Source organism: Portunus trituberculatus, chromosome 14, assembly GCF_017591435.1.
Source record: "Portunus trituberculatus isolate SZX2019 chromosome 14, ASM1759143v1, whole genome shotgun sequence".
Classification (NCBI taxonomy): Eukaryota; Metazoa; Arthropoda; class Malacostraca; order Decapoda; family Portunidae; genus Portunus; species Portunus trituberculatus.
Window position 1 is genome coordinate 7,462,774 of NC_059268.1, and position 25,868 is coordinate 7,488,641.

At 40.9% G+C, this 25,868-nt stretch overlaps 1 protein-coding gene across 1 annotated transcript in view; it reads left to right on the top strand.

Moving 5' to 3' along the window:
* The first annotated feature begins 1,946 nt into the window (after positions 1-1,946).
* LOC123503736 (short neuropeptide F-like) overlaps positions 1,947-25,868 on the top strand; it is a 116,763-nt gene continuing 92,841 nt past the window's right edge. The window contains exon 1 of the mRNA XM_045253727.1: positions 1,947-2,109. The gene's annotated coding sequence lies outside the window, so the exon portion shown is untranslated. The remainder of the gene's footprint in view (positions 2,110-25,868) is intronic.

The following is a 25,868-nucleotide window of genomic DNA, read 5'->3' on the forward strand; positions in this document are numbered from 1 at the left end:
ATAAGTAATAAGATAGAAAAGAAAGATAGATAGATACATACATAAATCAATCAATAGATAGACAGATATATAGATAAATGAATAAACTGATAGATAGATAGATAAAAGCCAGACATATAGGTAAATAGATATTGCCCACAGCGGTTTATGATACATACATATATACATGAGCAAGTATAACAATAATTCTCTTAAGGAAAGAAGAAATGTAACAAAGAAATATACACGTGTACTCGTGGTTTAAAGTCTAATTTGTTGGTCTCTAACCTGCTATTTGTTAACGCCATTACGTAGCTCAAAGGGACGCCTCAGGAAATATTATTCTACCTTTTTGTTTTCTTTGTGGGAAAATAAAGATGATGTATGGTCCATATTTTACGAGAGAGAGAGAGAGAGAGAGAGAGAGAGAGAGAGAGAGAGAGAGAGAGCTACAGGTGTTCTAAATCTTATTCCTGTATTTTCTTGTGCGATATTTACTGTCTGTCTGTCTGTCTTTTCTGTTCTGTTCTCTTCTCACCTCTTTCCTCTTCTCTTCTCTTCTCTTCTCTTCTCTTTTCTCTTTTCTCTCTTCTCTTCTTCTCTTCTCTTCTCTTCTCTTCTCTTCTCTTCTCTTCTCTTCTCTTCTCTTCTCTTCTCTTCTCTTCTCTTCTCTCTCTCTCTCTCTCTCTCTCTCTCTCTCTCTCTCTCTCTCTCTCTCTCTCTCTCTCTCTCTCTCTCTCTCTCTCTCAACCCCATTCTGTCCATCTTATCAATGCAGAAGTTCATCATTGAGTTACTTTCTCCCTCACTTTATTGGTGTATCTGGGAATAGTCCAGCTGGCCGGCCTTCTTGCACCTCCCTCGAAATTCTAACTTGTTCAGATCGGTCATTTCTTTTCCTCGTGAGTCCATTGTTCGTGGGAAGTTTGGTATATCAAATATTTCCTGTTCTTTTTTTTTCTGTGGGTCAATTTAGTTGGTTTACGAAATGACTGACACGTATACACACATATACACACTATCTCACTCTTATTTTACTCTATATTTGCATATTACTGGTGCATTAACCTCCCCCACCCCACATCACCTTCAAACCCTCATGCTGCCGGAACTCCTCTAAACCCTTTGCACCTCGAACCCTCATGAACCTCTTGTACCCATATGTCACCTCCCATCCCCTTGTGCCTTCACACTGACACCACCGCACCATGCACCCTGACACTCCCACAGCTCGAATGCATTGCTCGTACTCTTACTCTGGCACCACTTTTCACTCTTCCGCTCTACACTGGCGCTGGAGTCACTCAATTTACTGGTTATACATTCGCTACTCTTATTCACTGATAGCTTCTCATCCTCATCTTCATAGTAATGCTTCATATCAACACCGTGTCACTGTCAGTCCTCATTACCGTTCACACTCCTGCCTTTCTCTCTCTCACACGTTACTTAAGGGGAGTTTTTTTTTATTTTCTGTCTCTCTCAGTATGGTATATTATAATGAGTGTTCTCCTCAACAAAGATCCTCATATGCATACGTGCTAAAATCTGACTCACTTAGCGATACAAGAATAATACACTTAGCATCTGGATTTTGTACTAGGTGAACACACACACACACACACACACACACACACACACACACACACACACACACACACACACACACACACACACACACACACACACACACACACACACACACACACACAGGAGTTAATAGTGTTGTGTGATCTTATTGAGTACGTTTTAAACCTTCATGATCAAGTTCAAAATACTGGCCTGACCTTCCCCATCCCTCCCCTAACCCCCGAGCACTTTCCTGCCCCTCCTGTACGTCTGCGTGTAGGTGTGAGGTGTAGGTCTTTCCGTAGGTGGCGTGGGCCGTGCAGGGAGGGGAGGGAACGCTTGCGCCGCCCAGGTGTGACGCCCCGCCCCCATGTGCTGTACGAGTATATACCAGCGCGCGGTCACCTGTCGTTCACTCCGCACCTTGTCACGCGCCGCACTCTGCAGAGCTGCCGCTTCCTTATCCTCCTGCACGCTCACTCCTCGCCAACCTTCGCAACCACAAGGTGCATCATCTGCCGCGAGCTTCCTCCGCGACCAACGCAAACAAACACAATAAAGGTAAGTAAGGCCACCGCTCTGCCTTCTCCCTCTCTTCATGACCCCCGCGCGCGCCTCACCTCGTGTTTGAGTCACGCGGGTTGTTGCGCGCTTCCCGTTCGAGATGGAGCGTCGTGATGCAGGATCATTATTTGTTGACGGGAGGAGTTGAAAGGACAGGTGTGTTTAAGCAGGAGGTATAGCTGAATGCGTTGCTTCTGTGATATCATTTTACAGGTGATGAGAATCACAAACATTGCATACTCGTAGATATTTGTACATTTTAGCGTAGTCACGAGTAAACAGACTAACGTAACATCTCGTGAACTATATTGGGCTTCTAACCACTTGTGGGTTTTCCTTCAAGCTTAATAAAATGTTGTGGGGCAAGTTAATGGTAAGATTTCAAACGACACCACAGTAATTCAAAGAGTCGCTCGAGTTGTTAATGCTCTTATAGTAACTGCAGTCTTTCTTTGGCTAGTGCAAGATAAAATAAAGGGTTAAGATCATTAGTGGTCCGTATATAGAGGGAGGAGGGACTCATTGTTTGTTTACTTCATCGGATGAGTGGAAAAACTTGATGGGCTTTAATGTTTCATGCGATAGAGCAAAAAAAAAAAAAAAAAAAGAAAGAAAGAAAACGTGCACCACCACAGCGATAAAAGGAGTGGCGTGGCTCGGTGCCGGCTAAGAGAGCAGCAGCGAGCACTCGACAGGTAAAGACCCCTCACTACGAGAGAATCCTTCTGGTTCTGTGTTACAGTGGTCTGCTTACGTCTAAACTTGTTAAGTTCAATCTTGGTAGAAGAGACAGCGCTTTTGTAACCATAGTCGGTGCCTTGTGATCTTGTTGTTGCGGCACCATAACTCACTGAATTTAGATATTCACTCCCTCACCGCAGTAACGCGCTTGTGAAGGTGTTACATTCTTGAGAAACATTCACGTGTTGCTGTAAGGCAAGGTCAGGACAGACAGCACAGCAACAGTTAAGGTCCTCAGTGACTCACCAGTGCTGTCTTCTTGTTAATAGGAAAGATGTCACCTAGTTGGCAGGAGTTCAGGGAGTGTGTGTTTGTCTACCACCTTTACTAATATCATATGGCTGTTAGGTTGCCGCACCTGCCTCACTTGTGTGCCTTGTCCTGTTTCAAGGGGAATCTTAATCACCGCGGCTGTCATAGCAGTGTACTGGCCCGCTCTTTACCTCTGTCCAGCTGGCGAAGTACAATAGGTTTGGGATTACTCTACTGTCCCCCGCGCTCTGGCTAGATGTGGGGCAGTGTTCGGTTCATCAGGATAATTTCAAGAGGCAAAATTAAATAAACCCTATTTTCTCAATGTTGCAGAAATTAAGGTAAGAAAGGAACACCTGTCTGAGAACTCATTATCTTGTCATGGCTTTATGTCGACAAGAAATTATCGTGAGTGTCTTAATGTCTTTAGTCGTTTGGTGTAAGCGGTGCGTATAACATCCTATTAAAAAGATGCAGGGCGCTGTTGCACACGCTCATTAAGGGAAGGAGGAGGGCGGCTTGCTGCGAGGTAATGGCTTTTTTAACACCTTAGGCCTAAGTGACCTCTAGGTTTACCCTTGAAGAGCTGGATGGTTCGCCTGTGGGTTTTGGAGGTTTAGATCATCCACAGCCCGACCTCCAAAGGCTACCCAGGCCCGGCTATCACCTCGTGGCACTCAAAGGATGAACAAACAACAGCAGACTTGTTGAGTTTCACGCGGTTGATTATGATAGGCGTAGCTATATCAATCTAGAAGATACAGTGCAGTAATTCAGAAAGTTATGATGTTTTGTTGAAGCACACGTCGTTTTATTATAGATTTCCATGACAAGGGTAGTGTCCTTTCTTGTTCGTTCTTCTTGTTATTTTTCTTCTTGTTCTTCCTCTTTTTTTATTGTGTAGAAGCAGAGGCTAAGGGAAACAAAATTAGAAGATAAAAAAAGGCGTACTGAGGTGCACATCCCAAAAGAGAATCCAAAACCATTGCCTTATTGCACTTAGTTACTATTTTGGCACCGTATCAGTGGAGTTATGAGTATGGCTTTGTATTCCACTCCCTGGCAATGAGGAGTGCGGAAAGACATCGCTCATTATTCATTTACATTACTTATTTATTTTGGTTCTTATCATCCGTACAGTAAATTTAAAATGACCTCACTTGCATTACACTCTCCCAATACAGCGACCGGTACTACAGTGTTTACTATAGACACGAAAGGGAAAGAGTCTACAGGATTACTTTAGCGACTCAGTGCTGCAGGTAATTGTAAGAGAAATCGTCTACCAGTAAAATAATTAATCCCAGAAAGCCATAATACTACTTACCTAGCGAGCGCCGTTACCTTTGGCCATTATAGGTATTTACCTGGATATTGGCCACGTGTTTTATGACGTACATTAATTCACCACACTGGTTCTATATCCACTTTGCTAACAAGAAGAGGAGGAAGAAGAAGAAGAGGAGGAGGAGGAGGAGGAGGAGGAGGAAGATGGGGTGTGGTCTGGTGAAGAATGAGTTTATGCATTTGCGTGTGTTTTGATTGTAATTATGTTGGGATGTTTATCAGTCAGTTAACCTCATAAGTTCTATATTCTGTCAATACTAACGAGAGGAGAAGGAGGAGGAAGAGGAAGAGGAAGAGATCGAGGCTTGGTCTTCTAAGGAATAAGTTTATGCATTTAACTTTACTAGTTCTATAATTCCACATCCACTCACCACTAACGAGAGGAGGCAGAGGAGGAGGAGGAGGAGGAGGAAAAGGAAGCGTGGTCTTGTAAGGAATGAGTTTTTGCATTTCCTTGTGTCTTCATTGTCATTGTGGTGCTGGGATGCTTGTCAGTCAGGTAACATCACTAGTTCTACGTATATCCACTCACTGCCGACGAGAAGAGGAGGAAGAGAAGGAGGTGTGGTCTTACAAAGAGTGAGTGAGTTAATGCATTTCCTTGTATCTTCACTGTCATTGTGGTGTTGGGATGCTTGTCAGTCAGGTAACATCACTAGCTCTATATCCACTCACCACGAACTAGAGGAGGAGGAGAAGGAAGAGGAAGATGGGGTGTGGTCTTGAAAGGACTGGGTGTGGATTTCCTGGTGTCTTCACTGTCATTGTGGTGTTGGGATGCTTGTCAGTCAGGTAACATCACTAGCTCTATATCCACTCACCACGAACTAGAGGAGGAGGAGAAGGAAGAGGAAGATAAGGTGTGTGTGTAGTCTTGCAAGGAGTGAGTGTGGATTTCCTGGTGTCTTCATTATAATTGTGGTGTCGGAATGCTTATCAGTCAGTTAACCTCACTAGTCCTATATCCTATCAATACTAACGAGAAGAGGAGGAAGAGGAATATGAAGTGTGGTCTTGCACGGAATGAGTGTGGATTTTTCTTGTGTCTTCATTGTAACTGTTGTGTCGGAATGCTTGTCAGTCAGTTAACCTCACTAGTTCTATACGCTCACTGCTTACAAGAGGAGAGACAGTCGTGCAGGGAGCAGGTGAACTTATGCATTTCCTAGTGTGTGGTGATTGTGGTGGTGATGTGGGGACGGCACTCGGTCGTGGAGACATGGAAGTTGTGTAGAATTTTTTTTCTCTCTGTTATTGTTTACTTTGCAGTGATGTTTGAAGGGTTTGAGTGTTTTCTTTTTTTCTTTTTTTTTGTTTCGTTTCGTTTTATTTTGTTCTGTTCTCTCCTTTTCTTTTCTTTGTTTCTTTTTTTTTCGTTTTTTCTGTTCTTCTTTCCTTCATCTCTTTTCTTTTTTCTTCGTCCTGTATTCCTTTATTCTAATCTTGCTTTCTTCCGCATTTCTTTTTTCATTCAGTCATTTATATTCTAGCTCGCATGCCGTTCATCACTTAAGCAGCGCAGTGACGAGTGACCAGGGGAACAGGAACCACTACACCAGAAGTGGTGATTCCGACCCTCACGCCCCGCCATGACAGTTTATAATCGCTTCTACTCAAGCTTAGCGCAAGGATTTCCTTTTCCTTCTTTTTTTCTTTTTTTTTTCTCTTAGACTGTTGAAAAGTGCTTCCAAGTTTTTCTGCTGTAAGTGATTCGTTCTTTTTTTTTTCATTTGTTTAACTTCTTTCTTCCACCTTTTCGATAGGTTGTTATTTTATTCGGTAGTTGTCTTCTGGGTTTCTTAATAATCAATAGGAAGCTTTAAAAGAAGATTAGACAAAAATATAGATGAGGATGATAGGTAGAATTAGGTAGCTATGTTCATAGAGAGTCTGCCACAAGTAACTTTTCTTGAGCGTGTTGAGACTAGTGAAGATAAGCCAAAGAAGCTTTCAGATTATACAGACTAAATATTCCGGACAATCACTTTTAAGATCCTCTCGTGGAAGCGATAGGAGATTTGCACAAGAGTGTTTTCGTGTTCCTAATGATAGTTAAACAGTTTAACAAAGACTTACGTTATGAATGAAAAAAAAATCTACATGCCTTTCCATTGGTCTTTTGAAAATAGTCTTTACGAGAGAAGCATCCTTCAAAATACGACCAATGAACGTTTTTGAGTGAAACGTAGCGTGCGTCCTTCAGAACTTTGGATTTGGATTCATTATGTTGCTATACTAGAGAGAGAGAGAGAGAGAGAGAGAGAGAGAGAGAGAGAGAGAGAGAGAGATTATCAAGTAAAGTCTCTTCCATAAGGAGAGAGAACCATCCCATTCAGTATTCTTCCCTCACCAACCAGACGTAATAGTGTAACGCGCTACACTAAGAAAGACAGATTGATTCCACGTATCTTCCTTGAAATACATGAGTACTGGCGCGGCTTGCTGTACTATAGTAGAGGCGCCTTTATTAATGTGGAGAGTACACGGTAAAACCACTGAGACGATCTGGCTAATTCACTAGCATTACTGTTGCCGAAAAAGAAATCCTGAGATAGGTAGAGGCAGCTTTAGAAGTAATGTGTGTGTGTGTGTGTGTGTGTGTGTGTGTGTGTGAGAGAGAGAGAGAGAGAGAGAGAGAGAGAGAGAGAGAGAGAGAGAGAGAGAGAGAGGCTGCCAGGCTATGTCAGAACACATATGAAGTTGTCAGATAGCGGTGTGAGTACCCAGAAGCTTCCCCTCACCCGCCTCTTCTTTACACGTCGACTTGGAAGTGCCAAGCCACTGACACTCCGCAACGTGAACCAAAATTACTAGTTTCCTCACCGCCAGCTATCAGTCCTTTATCGCTTCTCACTAGTAAACAGATGCTGCCAAATGTAAGTGAAAATGAAAAAAAAAATCTAGACATTAAAGCACGAGGAACTCCTAATAGGGTACGAATACTATTACAACGGCGACATCTATCTCTCGATTTCTTACCACCTTAGGGACGAAGAAACGGAAAAAGAGGAAAGAGGAATAGTAAAAGGTGCATACGAAGAGAAATGATTTTTTTACGGATTTGGGCGAGTAGATTTTTGTCTTCCCTTCCTCTTTCTCTCTCCTCTCTCTCTCTTTCTCTTTTTCCTTTTCTGCTCGTTTCTTTTCTCTCTCTAATCTTTCCTCTTCTTTTATTTTTTTTAACTTTCTCTCTTCTATTCGAATCAGATAAAAATAAAGACACCAAGAGGATATATGTAAACGAAAGCGACAACATCGACTACTTCTCTTCTTGTTATGAATGTGCGAGGGAAGGAAATATTTGTTATTCATGTAAAGATCCGAGCCGGTATTCAGAAACTTTTGATCTCTCACCACGAGGTATTTCATAGGCCACAGAGAATATAAGTCACTTTCTCAAGACTGTTTATCTTTTAATAATTAAGAAATGTTGAAAATTTGTCACTAGAACCGTGTATTAAAAGCCGTAAGACTCGTGCGACTTCAATTAGAGTGTTGTGAAAGTATCGGAAGAAAACACACACACACACACACACACACACACACACACACACACACACACACACACACACACACACACACACACACACACACACACACACCGCAGTGAGCATGAATACGGTGAATTAATCGATCTCTGGCCACGCCTACCTACCTACATACATGGACATATTATCTATAATTCATGCTTTATTGAGGTCAGCGGCGATGGCTGCTTTGTGTAACTTGTATCATGTTTCCTCAGTTTTGTTACCAGTGCCACGTTGACCCTAGGTGAGCTGTGCATGTGTGATAGATGATACCAAGATTTATTTTTTGTCTCCGGCAGGGATGTTAAGAGGCCAGATATTGTATTTACATTGGGAAAATTGTATGGGTACATTGGGAAAATTGTGTGTGTGTGTGTGTGTGTGTGTGTGTGTGTGTGTGTGTGTGTGTGTGTGTGTGTGTGTGTGTGTCTTTGCTGTCTCGTAACCAGAGAGAGAGTCAGTTAATGAGTGAGTGAGTAGCAAAAGTGTGAGGGATTGAAGATAGTCAGTTAAGGGAAGAGAGCTGATGAGGCGAAAAGCTTTTGACTCCACCTTGTGATCGTGTGTGTGTGTGTGTGTGTGTGTGTGTGTGTGTGAGAGAGAGAGAGAGAGAGAGAGAGAGAGAGAGAGATCGTCCCACATAATACAGGGAAGGCGTTGAATAGAGGGAGTGAGTGTAAAGGGAGGAATGAATGGGTGGAGGTGTGAGGGGATGACAGTATAAGGCGAGGTGATGTGTGTGGCGAGATAAGGCATGATTAGCCACGTAAAGATGCACCGTACCGTACCAAAAAGGAGGAACCAGCCGTGTAAGGTACAGTACATCTGGGGACCCTTTAGGAAAACTTAGCGTATCAAGATCGGTATTTATAAACTCTTTTCTTACTCTCTCACCATGACGAGTTTCAAAGGCCACTGAGATTATTTGTCTGGTTGTTAAGGTAGAAATCGTGTTAATGTATCACTAAAACCGTAAAAACATCCTTGAAAACACGTAATTTTATCTACAGCTCTAAAATAGTGGATATATGCCGGAGAATTGTTATTACCCTGGTTCTCAAGACTGTTTCTTATTTTGTTAAAGTAGAAATCGTGTTAATCCATCACTAAAACCATATAAAAAAAATCCTTGAAAACACGTGTGACTACAACTAGAGTTCTTTGAAATAGTGGAGGCTGTGCGGATAAGTGTTTCAGAATTCAACTCTCACAGATAATAGACAGACGTAATGTTATCGAGTTTTTCAGTCATTTCAATTCGTGTAGTCTATTTTTTCCTCTCATCGTCCTCTCCAATCAAAGATCTAATCGAGATAATACGTCAGTCAGCCGGCAGGGGCGGTGACGGGTGGGTGGTGGTGCTGGGGTGGGGGAAACATTACTCGGGGCAATGTTCTTTGTGTTCACGTGACTTCAGATGGCAAACGTAGTGTGCCAGACTTTGTGACGCAGACTACAGCATCCATAAGCGGCTAATGCGTCACACGGCACTCGTTTGATGCGTCATACATACACAAGCACACACACACACACACACACACACACACACACACACACACACACACACACACACACACACACTGGTAATGAGCCTTGTATCGAAAAAATGAAGCTACATAATGGATAAATACATAATGATAAATGAATAGTGTATAAGCCAAGTATGTCTGGACTAACTGTTGTAGGCGAAGGTGAAAAGTTTATAATCCTCGCTAGAATAGGTGTCTTGTTATAAATATGACTTTAGAACCGTGAACACACACACACACACACACACACACACACACACACACACACACACACACACACACACACACACACACACACACACACACACACACACACACCAGCAAACAACTTTACATTACATTCTTTCTTTTTCAAATCCTAGCTCGCGGGACATGAAAGCCTGATATTTTCACAGTGTGGTCGTGAAAGACTTGAAAGTTACCGCTCTACTTCCTTTTCCTTCCCCATCACTGCCTTGTATATACACACAAGTACCATCCCCCTTTCAACCTCCCTCCACTCTCCACACTTCCCTGCATGCTTTTATTATCGTAACAGGCAGTTCAACAGAGCCTGGAGAGCCGTGCACACTCCAATGAACACCACAAAGTTTACATCTTTTCCAGCCACATTTATTGTTTGTTAACGTGAAGGAGTCAAGCCTCCGTCCTTCTCATAAGTTTGTGGAAGTCTTGCCTATCCTACTTGTCCATTTGTATCTTTCCGTGTCTCCTCCAGCAGTGTGTTGCTGTTCTTGTTTTTCCTGTTTCTTGTTCTTTTTGTTTTTTCTTCCTACCATAATGTACTCATCTCTTGAAATTATTCTTGACCATTGCATCTTATTCCGTCATCCCATTCTTTGCATCTCCACTACGGCCAACGTCTCTCCATGGCACACTCACCGCGTCCCCCTTGATCCTCCTCACTCAACAGGTGTTCCCCAGACCCTCTCACTACGCTCCTCTCTGGCCCTTAAAGACGAGGTGCGGTGAGCGAAAACTTCCTGGTCTGAAACGCGAGGCTCATGGTGACGTGTGGGTAATAAACAACAGACTATCGCCGTTCACCTTTCGCGGCTCGCAACATGGACTCTCTGATCGCCCGACGACCATAAAGAGGGTGAACAGGTGGCCAGCCTGTGTGCCATCTGGTCTGGTCCTTCCTCGAACTGAGACTCGTGGTTTCACTCATCAGGCACGCACAGCTTCCCTTGCAGACGTGTTGGTGTTTGGGGTGAACATAATACAAGATGATAACAGCGAGGAGTGGATGTACATTGCTTCAAGCGTTGACGTCAAAAATATAGAATGTTTTTTTATGCTACAGTTAATTTTTATGAAAGTTCCTAGTTCTTTTTTTGTATTCCGTAGACTGTATAGTTGCTATATATGAATACTGACGTCAAGATGTTCAGTGAATTTTATATTTCAAAGTTGAATAAAAGCTTTTATGGTTCAGTGAACTTGTGCCAGATTTTTTCCGCTCTCTTTGGCATTCCTCCGCCTGTTTATCAGTTCGTCCCTTCAACCGGCAACTGCCGACTCCTCGCTGGACACTGAGATACAACTGAGTGCATATGTGCGTCGTCCCTCCCCTTTGCGTCTCATTCCTTTGTTGAATTAGAGCGACGTGCCGTAGCTGTATTTTAAGAATCCCATTTAGGTCAAGATATTACTTTTTTTCTGTAATATACTTCTTTAGAATCTCCCACAACTACGTGTTATCGAAGAACCGTACTTCAACTGTAGGAAAAAGAGATCTATATATGCAAACGTGCAATACAAATAGATACAAATACGTATATGCAAACATTAACTAAGCGTCTTTTTTAAACTTAATTATATTTTTCTGTATCAATTAGTGAGAGGAGAAGGCAATCCAGACTTCTACGACTGAACTTTGACCAGGAAGAGGAATGAGGTGTCTTAGGAAAAGTTTCATCTATCCTTATGGGGTCCCTGATCTTGGTTCATTGCGTCACCATCGCCCACAGCTGTGAAGGCCCCTGACATGGTCCAGCCCTTGCGTCCTTGTGTAATCCTGCGTCTCAACACATCCCTTAACCCTTTCCGTTGGCTTCCTAAGCTTAACTCCTTCAGTACTGGGACACATTTTACCTCTAGTTTTAGGTACGATTAAACCATTTCATTGACAATAGGAAGGGACTATGGAGGTCAGAAGATTAATGGCCAGAGTCTTCACTATTTAAATCCCGAACATAAGTTTCTGAAGCTGTATAAAATCACCAAATATTAACCAGAATGAGTATGGAACCGCGTTATGGTACAGAAGGGGATTAAAAGAATGCCTGGTATTGAGTTCTGGCTTTCTCGATGGTAATAAATACTGTAGTCATTAGCACTCTAAAACTTGAATTTTACTCAACATGTCGTGCTACAGCTCCATACATGTAAGGAAATTATTGCGTTTGTTTAATGCTTCGATCGTGTTAAACTCACTGCGTCAGTTGAGTAATCCTACACGATTCGGCAAAAACAAATATACAGACAGTGAGGATATTTGAATTCCTTGATAACTCCTGGTCTCACTGGGACCTTTTGAAATTGTACTTTGAATCAAGGTCTTGGAAAAATAAAGCTGTAACAGTCAGTGATAACTTCTATCTACAGTTACAAGAGTTACACGAACTTTTAAAGATATTTTTGTGGTTTTAATGATTGATTGACAAGATTCCTGCGTTATTTACAGAAGAAATACTCTGAAGAATGCAGCTAATTATCTATGTGGCATTTGAAAAAAGTCGTGGTGAGAGAGCAAAACGTTTTTGAATACGGGTTTCATTACAGTGGCGGTCGTTACTTCCTTTCAGTGAGTGTGCACAAGGTAAGCAGGAACGCGCGTGCGGTTTCCATCCTTCACTGCAATATAGATCACTGTTGCGCTGTGGTGATTCTCCAGGGATGTGATGACACAGTTATGAGCTGCGTACAGTGTTAATAGCGTTACAGGACATGTTATTACACCCACTGGCTACACTCACGCACACACGCACACACACGTCCTAATATTTATCAGTACCTGTATGTGTCTTTAGATTAATTTGTATTGATAAAAAAAAAAGTGAGTAAAGATTAGATAAATGCAAGTTTATCCGCGGTGAAATTCTCTCTTAAAAACTGTTGATTGATTGGCGGTTCTGGTGGCGGTTACTGATGCAGCTCAAAGTAAAATAAGAAAGAAATAAATGAAGAGGAAATGAAGGAGAGGAAATGTGGAAAAACGATAAATGGAGAGAGGATGGGGGAGAGAGAAGCGTTTTAAGCCTAACATTACCGTGTGTGTGTGTGTGTGTGTGTGTGTGTGTGTGTGTGTGTGTGTGTGTGTGTGTTGTACAGTTAATGATGCCATCCTCTCTCTCTCTCTCTCTCTCTCTCTCTCTCTCTCTCTCTCTCTCTCTCTCTCTCTCTCTCTCTCTCCAGACTGAGAAATGTACATTGCTAGCAGCCAATAAAAACTTGTAAGATTGTGGTCCATAGCTGTAGAATATTTGGGATGTGGAGCTAGATGGAGAGAGAGAGAGAGAGAGAGAGAGAGAGAGAGAGAGAGAGAGAGAGAGACGATCTGGATTCGAACGTGCAGCAATGAACTTGTTATCCGAGTACTTTGCCAGTGAGCCTCCGTGGATGAGTGTGTGGTGGGCAAGACAGGCCGGACATAGAGGGGAGTTGCTTAATTACTGGGAGGGAAACAGGAATGGAGGGACGTAGGGTTAGAGAGAGAGAGAGAGAGAGAGAGAGAGAGAGAGAGAGAGAGAGAGAGAATACACACACAATTTAATTATACAAGTCTACGAAAAAATTTGATGTACGGTTTTTTCTCTGCATCTTTCTCCTCTTTTTCTTCTTCTTCCCCTCTTTCCTCCTCCTCCTCCTCCTCCTCCTCCTCCTTCTCCTCCTCCTCGAAAAAAGAGCGATAAAGTAATTTCATCCTACATGTACAGTAGTTACGGATTCTCACTTTCCTCGTATTTAGAATTCCCTGGTACTTTTTTTTTCAGTTTTATCCGGAATATACAAGAAAAACGTACATTTCTCCCTTAGCTTTTTTTTTTCCACTTTCGCTTTTACGTCGTTTTTTTTCCCTGCACTGTATCCTTTAATTAAATAAGTGCTGTGTACATGTACTTTGAGAAGCTTTTGTATGTAGTTGCTTTGTTTCCTCTTTCCCAGTTTCCATTCACTCATGTGCTATGTATTTCAAATTTCAGTCATTCATTCGCTGTATATCTTCCTTCTTTATTTTGTTTGCATTTATCGGTCTTAGGTAAAAAAAAATTCTCTCTCTCTCTCTCTCTCTCTCTCTCTCTCTCTCTCTCTCTCTCTCTCTGCGCTGTGCCCGGTGAGCCACGTGCAACAGGAAGTAATTGAAGGAAGACTGCTCGTGATTAGCATTTTCATTAATTCCTCCACTCAAACGACTCACCACTTCACAGTCTGGCGCTATTGCTTCACTTTTATAACACTTGCATTATTTTATTTAGTGATCTTGAGGCAGTTTTATATATTAGGCCATAACAGAACAGGTTTACTCCTTATTAATGGGACGAAAGAACTGAGGCATATATATGATCTGAGGCCTGATGTGTATGAACTAGTGGAAAGAAACATTTGAATAGTGACGGATAAAGTTTAGCCATATATGAATGTAAGCCATGGGTTCGCTGACAGAAAGACTCGTACTGTACCTGAGCAGACAGACACGCAAATATACTCGGTTCGCCACTGCTACTTGACACACACACACACACACACACACACACACACACACACACACACACACACACACACACACACACACACACACACACACACACACACACACACACACACACACACACACACACACACACACACACAGGCCACCAGGGACTACCTAGAAAAATCGTCGGTGTGGCCCAGGTTAACTAAATTTTGTACCTGATGTATCGCCTCCCTTGGACCAACTTTTTCCTTTCCTCACTTGTAATTCCAGCGTCCTTGTTGTCCAGTGAGCGTCTGTGGGCGGAAATACAGTGTGGCGATCAGGTTTTTACTCAGTGTGTGTGTGTGTGTGTGTGTGTGTTGGAGTGTCCAGCATGCATACAAAGATATCCACCAGTAACAGTGTGTGTATATATTATGGTGGAGTCGATTCACTTGCATTGAAACGTAAGAGAACATGACAATTATGCTTACAGTGGTTTCTTGTTGTCACAGAGGAGTTTGTTTTATGTAGGAGGACCGAACGAGAGCAAAAAACACTGTCATAAAGATAAATAAGAAAAAAGAAAGAAGCCACAGGTGATAATATAACATTGCATAGTTTATTAAGTGGAAAAAACTACGGAAGTTGAAATATATAAGTGGTGTGATGAAGACATAAAGACTCAGCTATTATAATGACAGCAATGACAACAATAACAACAAATAAGAACAAACACGTGTAAGATGTGTAACTGAACTTTTGATTATTATACATTGTTGGAAAAACGCACATTTCTTATAGTCTCTCTTGTATTTACACTTCTTTAAAATGTAACAAATAAGGCATAAGTGTTTCAAATCTCTCTCTCTCTCTCTCTCTCTCTCTCTCTCTCTCTCTCTCTCTCTCTCTCTCTCTCTCTCTCTCTCTCTCTCTCTCTCTCTCTCTCTCTCTCTCTCTCTCTCTCTCTGGGACACCTACACAATTACTTTCAATTACAGGAAGAGAGGTGGGAGGAAGGGGTCTGTGCCTCTCAAGCTTTTGAAACAAAGAACTCCAAACGCCCAAAAGCCGCCCATCTCGAGAAAAAGAGAACACAAAAGACATGAAACAGAACAAACGACTCATAACCGCGCCGGATTAAGCCAATTTTTTTTTTTCGTTCTGTATTTTCACCATCTTTCTTTTTTTTTTTTTTTTTTTTTTCATGATCATGGATATTCTGCACCATTTTTTTTTAATCTAGCTTGTATGTATGTTTTTTTTTTTTATCACACACACACACACACACACACACACACACACACACACACACACACACACACACACACACACACACACACACACACACACACACACACACACACACACACCAATGAAGTTTTTTTTTTTTGTGTGTGTAAGAGGGTGAACTGCGAAGGCCCCAAAAAATATATTAGAAAAAAGGGCCCACTAGAATTGCAGTCTCCATAAAAGACTAGAAAGAGTTACTCAAATGTCTTGAAACCTAATGTGTCATGACATTTACTCTACCTGAAAAAAAAAAGAGAAAAATGGCAATAGTGTAGTACAAACTTACGTACTTCTCTTATAATTCATGTGTCATACAACAGAAAAATGACTAATAAAACATTTTCCCGGGTTATTTTTATTTATTTATTTTTATTGTTATCATTATTTGTAAACATTATAATTTATTTATCTATTTATCTATTTTTCAATGGTGGGGCATAAACATGATTGCAGTTGTTATTTTGAGGCATCGCTCTAACCTGACAGCTAATGAATATGTCGTTATGCTAAGGGGCTGATGGGATTATTATTATTATTATTATTATTATTATTATTACTATTATTACAGTATTATTATTATTATTATTATTATTATTATTATTATTATTATTAGTAGTAGTAGTAGTAGTAGTAGTAGTAGTAGTAGTAGTAGTAGTGGTTTTTACCTTTTTTTATGTAAGAGAGGAAAACTGGCCAAGGGCAACAAAAAATATAGAATAAAAAAGCCCGCTCAGTTGTCAGTCTCCTTATAGAACCGATAGAATTAGCCAAAAGATAGCGGCAAATGTCTTGAAACCTCCTTCTTGAATGAAGTCAAGTCATAGGAAGTTGGGAATATTAGATATAGGCAGGTTGTTCCAGAGTTTACCAGAGAAAGGTATGAAAGACTGAGAGTAATTGTTAACTCTTACATTAGAGAGTTGAAAAGAATATGGGTGAGAGGAAGAAGAAAGCCTTGTGCAGCAAGGCCGCAGGGGGAGGAGAGGCATGCAGTTAACAAGATCAGAAGAGCAGTTAGGATGAAAATAACAATAAAAGATAGCAAGAGTTGCAACAATCAGGGCGGTGAGAAAGAGGCTGAAGACAGTCAGATAGAGGTGGGGAATTGATGAGATGAAAAGCTTTTGATTCCACCCTATCTTATAAAACTGTGTTAGTGGAACCCTCCCAAACATGCGAAGAGTACTTCATACATGGGCGGATAAGACGGATTGTACTAATAGTAGTAGTAGTAGTAGTAGTAGTAGTAGTAGTAGTAGTAGTAGTAGTAGTAGTAGTAGTAGTAGTAGTAGTAGTAGTAGTAGTAGTAGTAGTAGTAGTAGTAGTAGTAGTAGTAGTGATAGAAGCAGCAGCAGTAGTAGTAGTAGTAGTAGTATTAGAAGTAGTGATAAAAATAGTAGTAGTAGTAGTAGTAGTAGTAGTAGTAGTAGTAGTAGTAGTAGTAACAGTAACAGTAGTAGTGATAGAAGCAGTAGCAGTAGTGATAGAAGCAATAGTGGTAGTAGTAGTAGTGATAGAAGCAGCAGTTGCAGCATTAGTAGTAGTAGTTGTAGGAGTAGTAGCAGTAGTAGTAGTAGTAGTAGTAGTAGTAGTAGTAATGATAGTAGCAGTAGAAATAGTAGTATGAACAGTAGCAGTACGAATATCATTTAATCTCAGACATACTACCTACGCTCCTTGTCTGACCTTCCTATAGCAAAGTAATAAACTCTGGAACTCTGCTGTTTCTGTGTTTCCTCCCTTCTAAGATTTAGACTGTTTGAAGTAAGAGATTTGAAGACACTTTTTATTTAACTTTACTATATTAGGACTAGCACCTTCAGTAGACGTTTTATATAATTTTTATAATACATTCCTTTTGTTGTTATCTCATTCCAGCTTATAAAAAGACCCCCAGTGTCTAATGAACCAGTATTCAGACAAGGAAGACGAGGAAGAAACAAAGTGACTTAATTTTTGGGGAATAGTCACCCACAAGTCACCCACATGAGTTCTTAAGTACACGTGGAATTATTTACATGAGTTGGAAGTGATAACATTCGTTTGTATTACTGCTCCACTTCCCTTTAAGAGCGGCATTTAGCGTTCCTTTCTCTTTGTCCTTCTTGTTGTCCTCCGGCAGTCTCGCTTTCACAGAAGAGAATGGAGACTCACTGCAGTTTGTTTGCTGACTTTGCGTGTAAAAGCTCATTGTTTTCGTCGTTGCTGTAACTGAGACGCTTTTCATTTTACCAAGGCAATTTCCACTCACGATGAAAACTGCATGGAAATCTTATCACTTAACACATTCACGCAATTTATACTAAACAAACGTGATCTTGTTTTGTCGAGGGAGGAATTGTTTATCTAGTAGTAGTAGTAATAGTAGTAGTAGTAGTAGTAGTAGTAGTAGTAGTAGTAGTAGTAGTAGTAGTAGTAGTATCAGTAGCAGTAATCGCATTAACAGGATTTGTTCTATTATATGTCGTCGTGTTTTCATAATTCACTAATCGATTCCTTTTCTCTTTTACAGGTGAGTGTGTGACGATAAGCGTTGCCATTAGTGTGACCGTAATCTTGAGGTAGGTGTAACTCTTCACTGATATGTAACACCTCCTCCTCCTCCTCCTCCTCCTCCTCCTCCTCCTCCTCCTCCTCCTCCTCCTCCTCCTCCTCCTCCTCCTCCTCCTCTTCAGCATTTTCGTCCTCCTCACCATTCTCCTCCTCTATGCTATGTGTCCCTATGTAATGATCGAATGATGATTTTCGGTGGCTACCATTCCTCTTTTCCTTCTCTTTGTTGTCCATACCCTCCTGGTGCCATCTTGCTCCTCAGAACTGTCGTTAGCATTGCATAGAGAGAAAACAGATAGATGATTTATTTTTTATGCAGGAGGGAAACCAGTTAAGAGCAACAAAATATGAATAAAAGCCCACTTGAAATGCTGGTTCCCTAAATAGATAGATAGGTAGATTGATAGATTTATTTATTTATTTATTTATCTATTGATTGATAGATAGAAGAACACTTATTTTAATACTCATTCAGATTTTATTCAGCAAATACTGACCTTTAACTTCTTCAGTACTGGAACACATTTTTACTACAAGTTTGGGTATGATCAGACGGTTTTATTTATAATAGGAAGGGTCTATGGAGGTCAGAAGATTAATGCACAGAGTCTTTACTATTTCTACCCCTACATAAGTTTCTGAAGTTGTATAAGATCGGCAAATAATAAGCAGAATAAATATGAAAACACGTCACGATACTGTAGGGGTTAAGTGTTATTACTGTCCAAATCTTGCCGAGAAAACTTGAATTAAATATTACACTTTTTATCGAAGATTTCCAAGGCGTGTGTCTAGAATTCAAATTTTTTTTATTATTGAGATCTCATTCTCATATCCATGAAGAGAAATTTGAAACATCCCTCTCCTACCTAAGACACACACACACACACACACACACACACACACACACACACACACACACACACACACACACACACACACACACACACACACACACACACACACACACACACACACACACACACACACACACACACACACACACACCCTCCATATTACAGCCTTCTAAAATGTAAGTAACTCATTAGTAGCAGTTGTTTTTGGTTCGCTCTGTGCTTTATGGTAAAATGGGTAAAGTCATCATCACAGCAAATATGAAGAGTCCATTATTCATCCTCCTTGAAATGCTCCACGTGCCGGATATCAATAAGAAACGTATACTGAAAAGGAACGTAAAATCTACAATTCTCATTAATTAGTATTCTAGATTTTTTTCTAAGTAGGCTTAAATGAGTTTTTAGTCGGTTCTTTAAATACTATAACTAATAGAAATAAAATGGAACAATCTGAAATTAACTTAAAAATCTGAGTTCTGTCAATTAGTACGTCACAGTTATTATTTGCTTTTTTCCTTTGGCCAGTGGGTCACACCGTATTATTTTCACTTCCAAAGGCGTTAGGTCTGTCCTTTGAAGAAACAGAAGCGAACCAGACCTCCACTTGAGATGAAACAGAGACCAGTGGCCTTCTGTTAATTACCGTCTAGTTGCTGTGACGGAAAGAGAGGCGACACACAAAGACGAAACTGTAGAAAACGAGGCAAGTCAACTAAACTCTACTGAACGAAGCCACTGCATTACACGCTAGACCGGGCAAGGGCAGCAGATCAAGGACTAACACTGCGGTTCACTCGTCCGTATGAGGCAGAGAAAAGTCACCACGAAAACTGGATCACTTGCTTCTTAGGCTGAAACGCTCACTGTGTCCCTCCGGTGGCCGCAGGAATACAGGAGGCCCGAAAGGAAACCGCCGCATCTGTTCCACTTTGTACATGTTAATTAGGTGTAGCCGGAGATTGCTTGCCCTTCATGACTTAGTTTCGTCTTCCACCACAGCACTGAAGATGTGTGAAAATTTGTTATGCTGTGTAACACTGAAATAATCTACACACACACACACACACACACACACACACACACACACACACACACACACACACACACACACACACACACACACACACACACACACACACACACACACGGAGGTAACCCACTATATTATAGATTTCCATTCTTTTATTCTTTTATTTCTATTTTGCCTTTCTTATGTGTTGGGGAAGGTCGTAGAGAGAGAGAGAGAGAGAGGGGGGGACTGCGGAAGCGTGACTTTGATCTCTCTCTCTCTCTCTCTCTCTCCACCTCCAACACTAAAAACTTAAATACTTCTCCATCCCTCTTCCTTCCTTCCTTCCTTCCTTCCTTCCTTCCTTCCTTCCTTCCTTCCTTCCTTCCCTACTTATTCCCTTCCTCCCTCCCTCCCTCCATCCATCCGTCCCTCCTTCCCTCCATAAGGCTTTTTTCCCTCCATTCCTCTCTTCAGCTGCCCCACTTCAACATTCACGAGTTGGAGGGGGCGGGGAAGCATTGTTTATCAGACAGGTGGACGCACTAATAAGTATGTAAATGCTCAAGATAATTAAGCCTGACTCATAAATAGGCAAGAAAATAATAAGCGTTATAAATTCTGCGCATTATTAGTGTAGGTAGGTTTTAATAGTGCTGTTTGTCAGTCTTACGTACTTTATGGGATTTGTTTCTCTCTCTCTCTCTCTCTCTCTCTCTCTCTCTCTCTCTCTCTCTCTCTCTCTCTCTCTCTCTCTCTCTCTCTTATGTGCTGCTTCTTTTGTTTCTTGGTTCTTGTCCTTCTTCTCTTTTTTTCTTTACTTTTCCCCGTACGTATGTTTTTTTTCTATCTTTTTTTCTTGTTTCCTTCTTTTTAATCGCCTTCCTGTTCTTTCCCTCTTTTTCCCCACGTGCTGACTCCTTCGCTTCTTGTTTTTTTGTTTTTCTCTGTTTTTCTTTATTCTTTGTCTTTCCGTGTGTTTTCTCTTACCTTATGCATAATTTTCTTCCTTTCTTCCCTTATTCTCTTTCCTTTTCCTCTTCGTTTTCACACTGTTTCCTTTGCTTCGTTTTTCTTTTCTTTCTCTCTCTTTTTACTCTTACGTACAGTTTTCCTTGTCTTTTGCATAATTTTCTTGCTTTCTTCTCTTCTTCTCTTTCTTCTTTTCTTCTTTTTCTGACACACTCCCTCCTTCGTTTCTCTCTCTCCTTGTCTTTCTCTTTTTACTCTTTGCCTTTTCTGTACGTACAGTTTCCCCTACCTTTTGCATAATTTTCTTGCTCTCTTCCCTTATTCTCTTTCTTCTTTTCCTCTTTTCCTGACACTCTCCCTCCTTCGCTTCATTTTTCTTGTCTTTTGATCTTTTATTTTGTCCCTTTAAATCTTCCTCTTCCTTGTTTTCTATTCACTGACTTTCATTTTCGAGTTATTTATTTCTTATTCTACGTCTTCGCCTTTCGTGCCTTCAGTTCTTGTATTCTTACCCTCTTTGAATTCTGCCTTTTATTTCTTCTCTTTGCCTTGTCCCTTTGTCTCCGTTTCTTAGTCCTTTTCTTCCTTTATTCTGTCTCTTAGGTTCATATTCTCAAACATTGGATTGCTTCACCTCCACTCTTTCAAAAGGCTGTATTTAAATTAACATGAGTTTTTTAAGGTGTTTTTTACGGTTCCATAGGTAGATTGACAAGGTTTCTACATTATTAACTGTAGAAACACTCTTGAAAATCCCGCTAGTCATCTCTGTGGCCTTGGAAAATAGTCGTGGTGAGAGAACAAAGCCTTTCTGAATACGTTTGATGGTGCACCTTTGCCTTCCATCCCTTTCCTTTCTGTTCATTCCTTCTACATTTGTTTTCATTTGTTTTCTTGCCCTGTTCGTTTTTTCTCGCTTTATCCTCCGTTCATTACTCCCGTGTGACTAAATACTTACTTTCTATCCGTTGTTTTCTTCTTTATCTACCGTTCATTTGTCTTCTGCTCGCTATTTTTGCTGTTCCTAATATTCTCTCTCTCTCTCTCTCTCTCTCTCTCTCTCTCTCTCTCTCTCTCTCTCTCTCTCTCTACACAGGGTGGGTGACGTGAAGCAATATAGCCAGTGGAAACATCAAGTGTTAAGCCATTTTGATACATTAGAGGATTATGTTAACATCAGAGAGGCTCGTTACAATAGGCCTATTTAAGTATACTCCCCTCCATATTGTAGGCCTGTAGGTAGGAGGTGTTAATTCTTGTTTGTGGTGGTGTTAAATGTAATGTGTGTCATTATTTGTAGACCACTTTCATCATCCTATCTCTTCTTCTCGCCTGGCACGCCGCGGTCACTGCCTACACTTGCACTGTTCATCTCCCTTTACCTCGACGATTCTGTTGCTCAACCTTTCACTGTCCCTGCCTCGGCTCTCCCTATACTCAGGAGATTTAGGCCAGGCGCGGCGGAGACCCAAATGCGGCTACCAGATCTTGTTCTCTCTCTCTCTCTCTCTCTGACCAGTAACATCTTTTACATGCGTTTTTTTCCACTCCTACACGTCAGAAATTAGCGATATATTTAGATTTTCTCCAGTTACTCCAGTCTAAAGTATTTCTTGCCGCCAAAAAAAAAAAAAAAAAAAAGCCAGCGATTCTTTAGGCGGTCTGTGAAGGGCAAGGGATCGCCTCGCTCAGTCTTGACCAGGAATGAGAAATAATAATGGAGAGTCAGAGTGTGTGTTTATAATGTTGCATGGGAGTGAGTCCCATTACCTCCAACAGTGCTGAGGAACGCTGCTCTGTTCGTCAAAATTAATTTAGCCACGCGCTGCTTCAGGCACACTAGACACACACACACACACACACACACACACACACACACACACACACACACACACACACACACACACACACACACACACACACACACACACACACACACACACAGAGAGTGGACGAACTTTCCGGATTTGTCACACGCCGACAATTTCTGCACCATGAAAAGTTTTAGTGGTGCTTTGTGCGACTTGGCATTGTGCAGGAAACTAATTCATCAACAACCAAATTAAGCAATGTCCAGGAGGCTCTCGTCCATGGAAGCTTACTACTCCCAGCGCGCCAGCATCGCCTGCACTCTAATTAAGCACCCCTTGAGGCGCCTGATTGCATTATTTTCGAATCTAACGTAATTTGAATCGTTAATTTTACAAATGTTTTCTATTTACCAAAAGCGTAACACGTTTGGCCTCGTAATACACGTAATTGTCCTTCCAAAACACAAGAGCACATGATTTTCGGGTGAGCTTGGGAGTGAGTACAGTGTTGGCGGTGCAGGAGCGAGAGAGTGAGGGCATGAGCAGGGAGGTGACATGATGAGGCGGATGAGGCAACGCGAAAAGAGACGTGACGGGACTGGAAGTATGAGCAAGTGGTGATTGAGAAAGAGGTCCGAGATGAGGTGACGGGAGGCAGGGAAAGGTGTGTACGTGTGTGATGATGCCTAGGAAGAAATAGAACGACACAACTGTTTTTCCACGATATACAACATTTTACAACACTGGAAATACTATAAAATCCTCGCAACCACCTAAAGTGAAGAAAATAATGTAAAAGAACAGATTTCCCAGTGACAAGGTAGTGTAAAGTTTATGGGTTGACTGCGGAATGAAAATATCTAATGGTTCTTTGTGACTAAGGTGCGTCTGATAGCAACGTGACTTCAGGTGTGGCTGGGAGAGATGGAGGAAGTAGAGCTGAGAATGACTGAAAACGAGATGAAGCGACTGGAAGCAAGGAAAGACATACATGGGGAGGGATGGTGAGACTGGAAGAGTACAGGACGGGACAGGACGAGACGGGTTGGGTTAGGTTAGGTTGTGTTGGAGAAGAGTGTGTTGTGGTCTTACATCAGCTCATGCAGTGTGACTTTTCTTTTCGCCCTCAAGCTCATACTTATTTAAGCTCTACCAGTCTTCACACTTCAACTCACTCATTTTCTCAGTTCTAAAAATCCGCGGCGCATCAGCAATGTTATCACTGTTTCCCGCTGCATTGCGCGGTGTAAAATCGTGACTGACAAGGATGATACAACATTACACACATGACGCAAGAGATGAGGCACTTTCCAGTTTCCAGCATTCCAGGGCAGATTGGGTTGCGAACTTCAGTCCATATCCTTTGACTTGTGTTGCCTCTTCTCAAGCTTAATCTGTGCTGGTACAAGTTGAGAGTCTTAAGGGGCACCACTGACCGCAGGAGGAATGATGGAGGAGTTGCAATCTTCCAGTGCTCGTTGTGACATCATGTGATCGTCTTGGATTTCAGTGTTACTAGAAGTTCAAGGGATACCGTACATGCAGATAAAATAGTTTTTATTTTATATATATATATATATATATATATATATATATATATATATATATATATATATATATATATATATATATATATATATATATATATATATATATATATATATATATATATATATATAACTGACTGTCTTGATTCTTTAAGTCACCGCCGCAATGTTGCATCTTTATCTGTCTTCTACCGCTGTTTTCATGCTGTCTGCTCTTCTGAACTTGCTAACTGCTTGCCTTCCCCTCCTGCGGCCTCGCTGCACAAGACTCTCTACTTCTTCTCATCCCTATTCTGTCCATCTTCCTAATGCAAGAGTTAACCAGTATCTTCACTCCTTCATTCCTACACTGGTAAACTCTGGAACTCTCTACCTGTGTCTGTATTTCCACCTGCCTATGACTTAAACTCTTTCAAAGAGGAGTGTCAAGACACCTCTTACGTTAACTGGACCCTCCTTTTAGATTTTTTGTTTTTCTCTTTCTCCTACTTTCCTCTTCACAGGGCCTGGCAACCAGCGGGATTTTTTTTTCCAACACTTTGTTTTCCTTGGCCAGTGCCCTTGTAATGTAAAAAAAAAAATATATATATATATATATATATATATATATATATATATATATATATATATATATATATATATATATATATATATATATTATTATATTAAGTCGTATTGTTTGTTTATTGTTATTCAGGAGTTCTCGAGTGTTAGATATAACAGCAATGTTCGTATTTCTTTATATTTGAAATTATTATTCACGTATTTATTTATTCTATATTATTTATTTAGTTCATGTTCTTTTGTTCTCTGAAAAGGCGAGTTCTCGACAAACCTTTCTCTTTGAACAGTGTAAGAATAGCATACTTTATTATTCAAATCTTTAAGTGAAAGTAATCAACTCAGGTGAAGATAGATAGATAGCAAATGAACTCCAACGTTACCTGTAATCAATTCACCTGCAAATTGACTAGCTACTTGATGCCGCGCCGAAAGGAAATCATTCACTTCGCTCAACTTATCCTTGTTAATTAAGTGAGGAAACTTTCAACGTTATAGTAGTTTTATTCTGGTTTTTCCTAGAGAAGTTACTGAAGATGGAGTTATAAAAAAAGTGTGTGTGTGTGTGTGTGTGTGTGTGTGTGTGTGTGTGTGTGTGTGTGTGTGTGTGTGTGTGTGTGTGTGTGTGTGTGTGTGTGTGTGTGTGTGTGTGTGTGTGTGTGTGTGTGTGTGTTTAAGTCGTGTGTAGATGGTAATTGTCCCTTTATGGAAGCCTTTCCAGGTGTAATAAGTGATACAATTCAATTTATTTCTAGTGGTGTTCATATTTGCTGGGAAAGAGGGAGAGTGGGAGGAGCGACAGACAAGGATACAGACATGCAGACTCTTAAATTAGTCTTTAAGTGCTATTACTTCTTTCAAAACATAAACTCCAGAGCATAAGGAAATAAGAGAAGCTGCAAAAATCATCAGCTTTACATGGAACATACATACATACATACGTACCTATATCCACTTCTAATTCTGATCCATAAGTTTATCTAATCTTTTCCCAACGTTTGTCATGACTCCGCATTAAAAAAAAGACAAGATTACTGAGTCTTTTCCAGTAATCTTCCACTGTATTTGAGAAC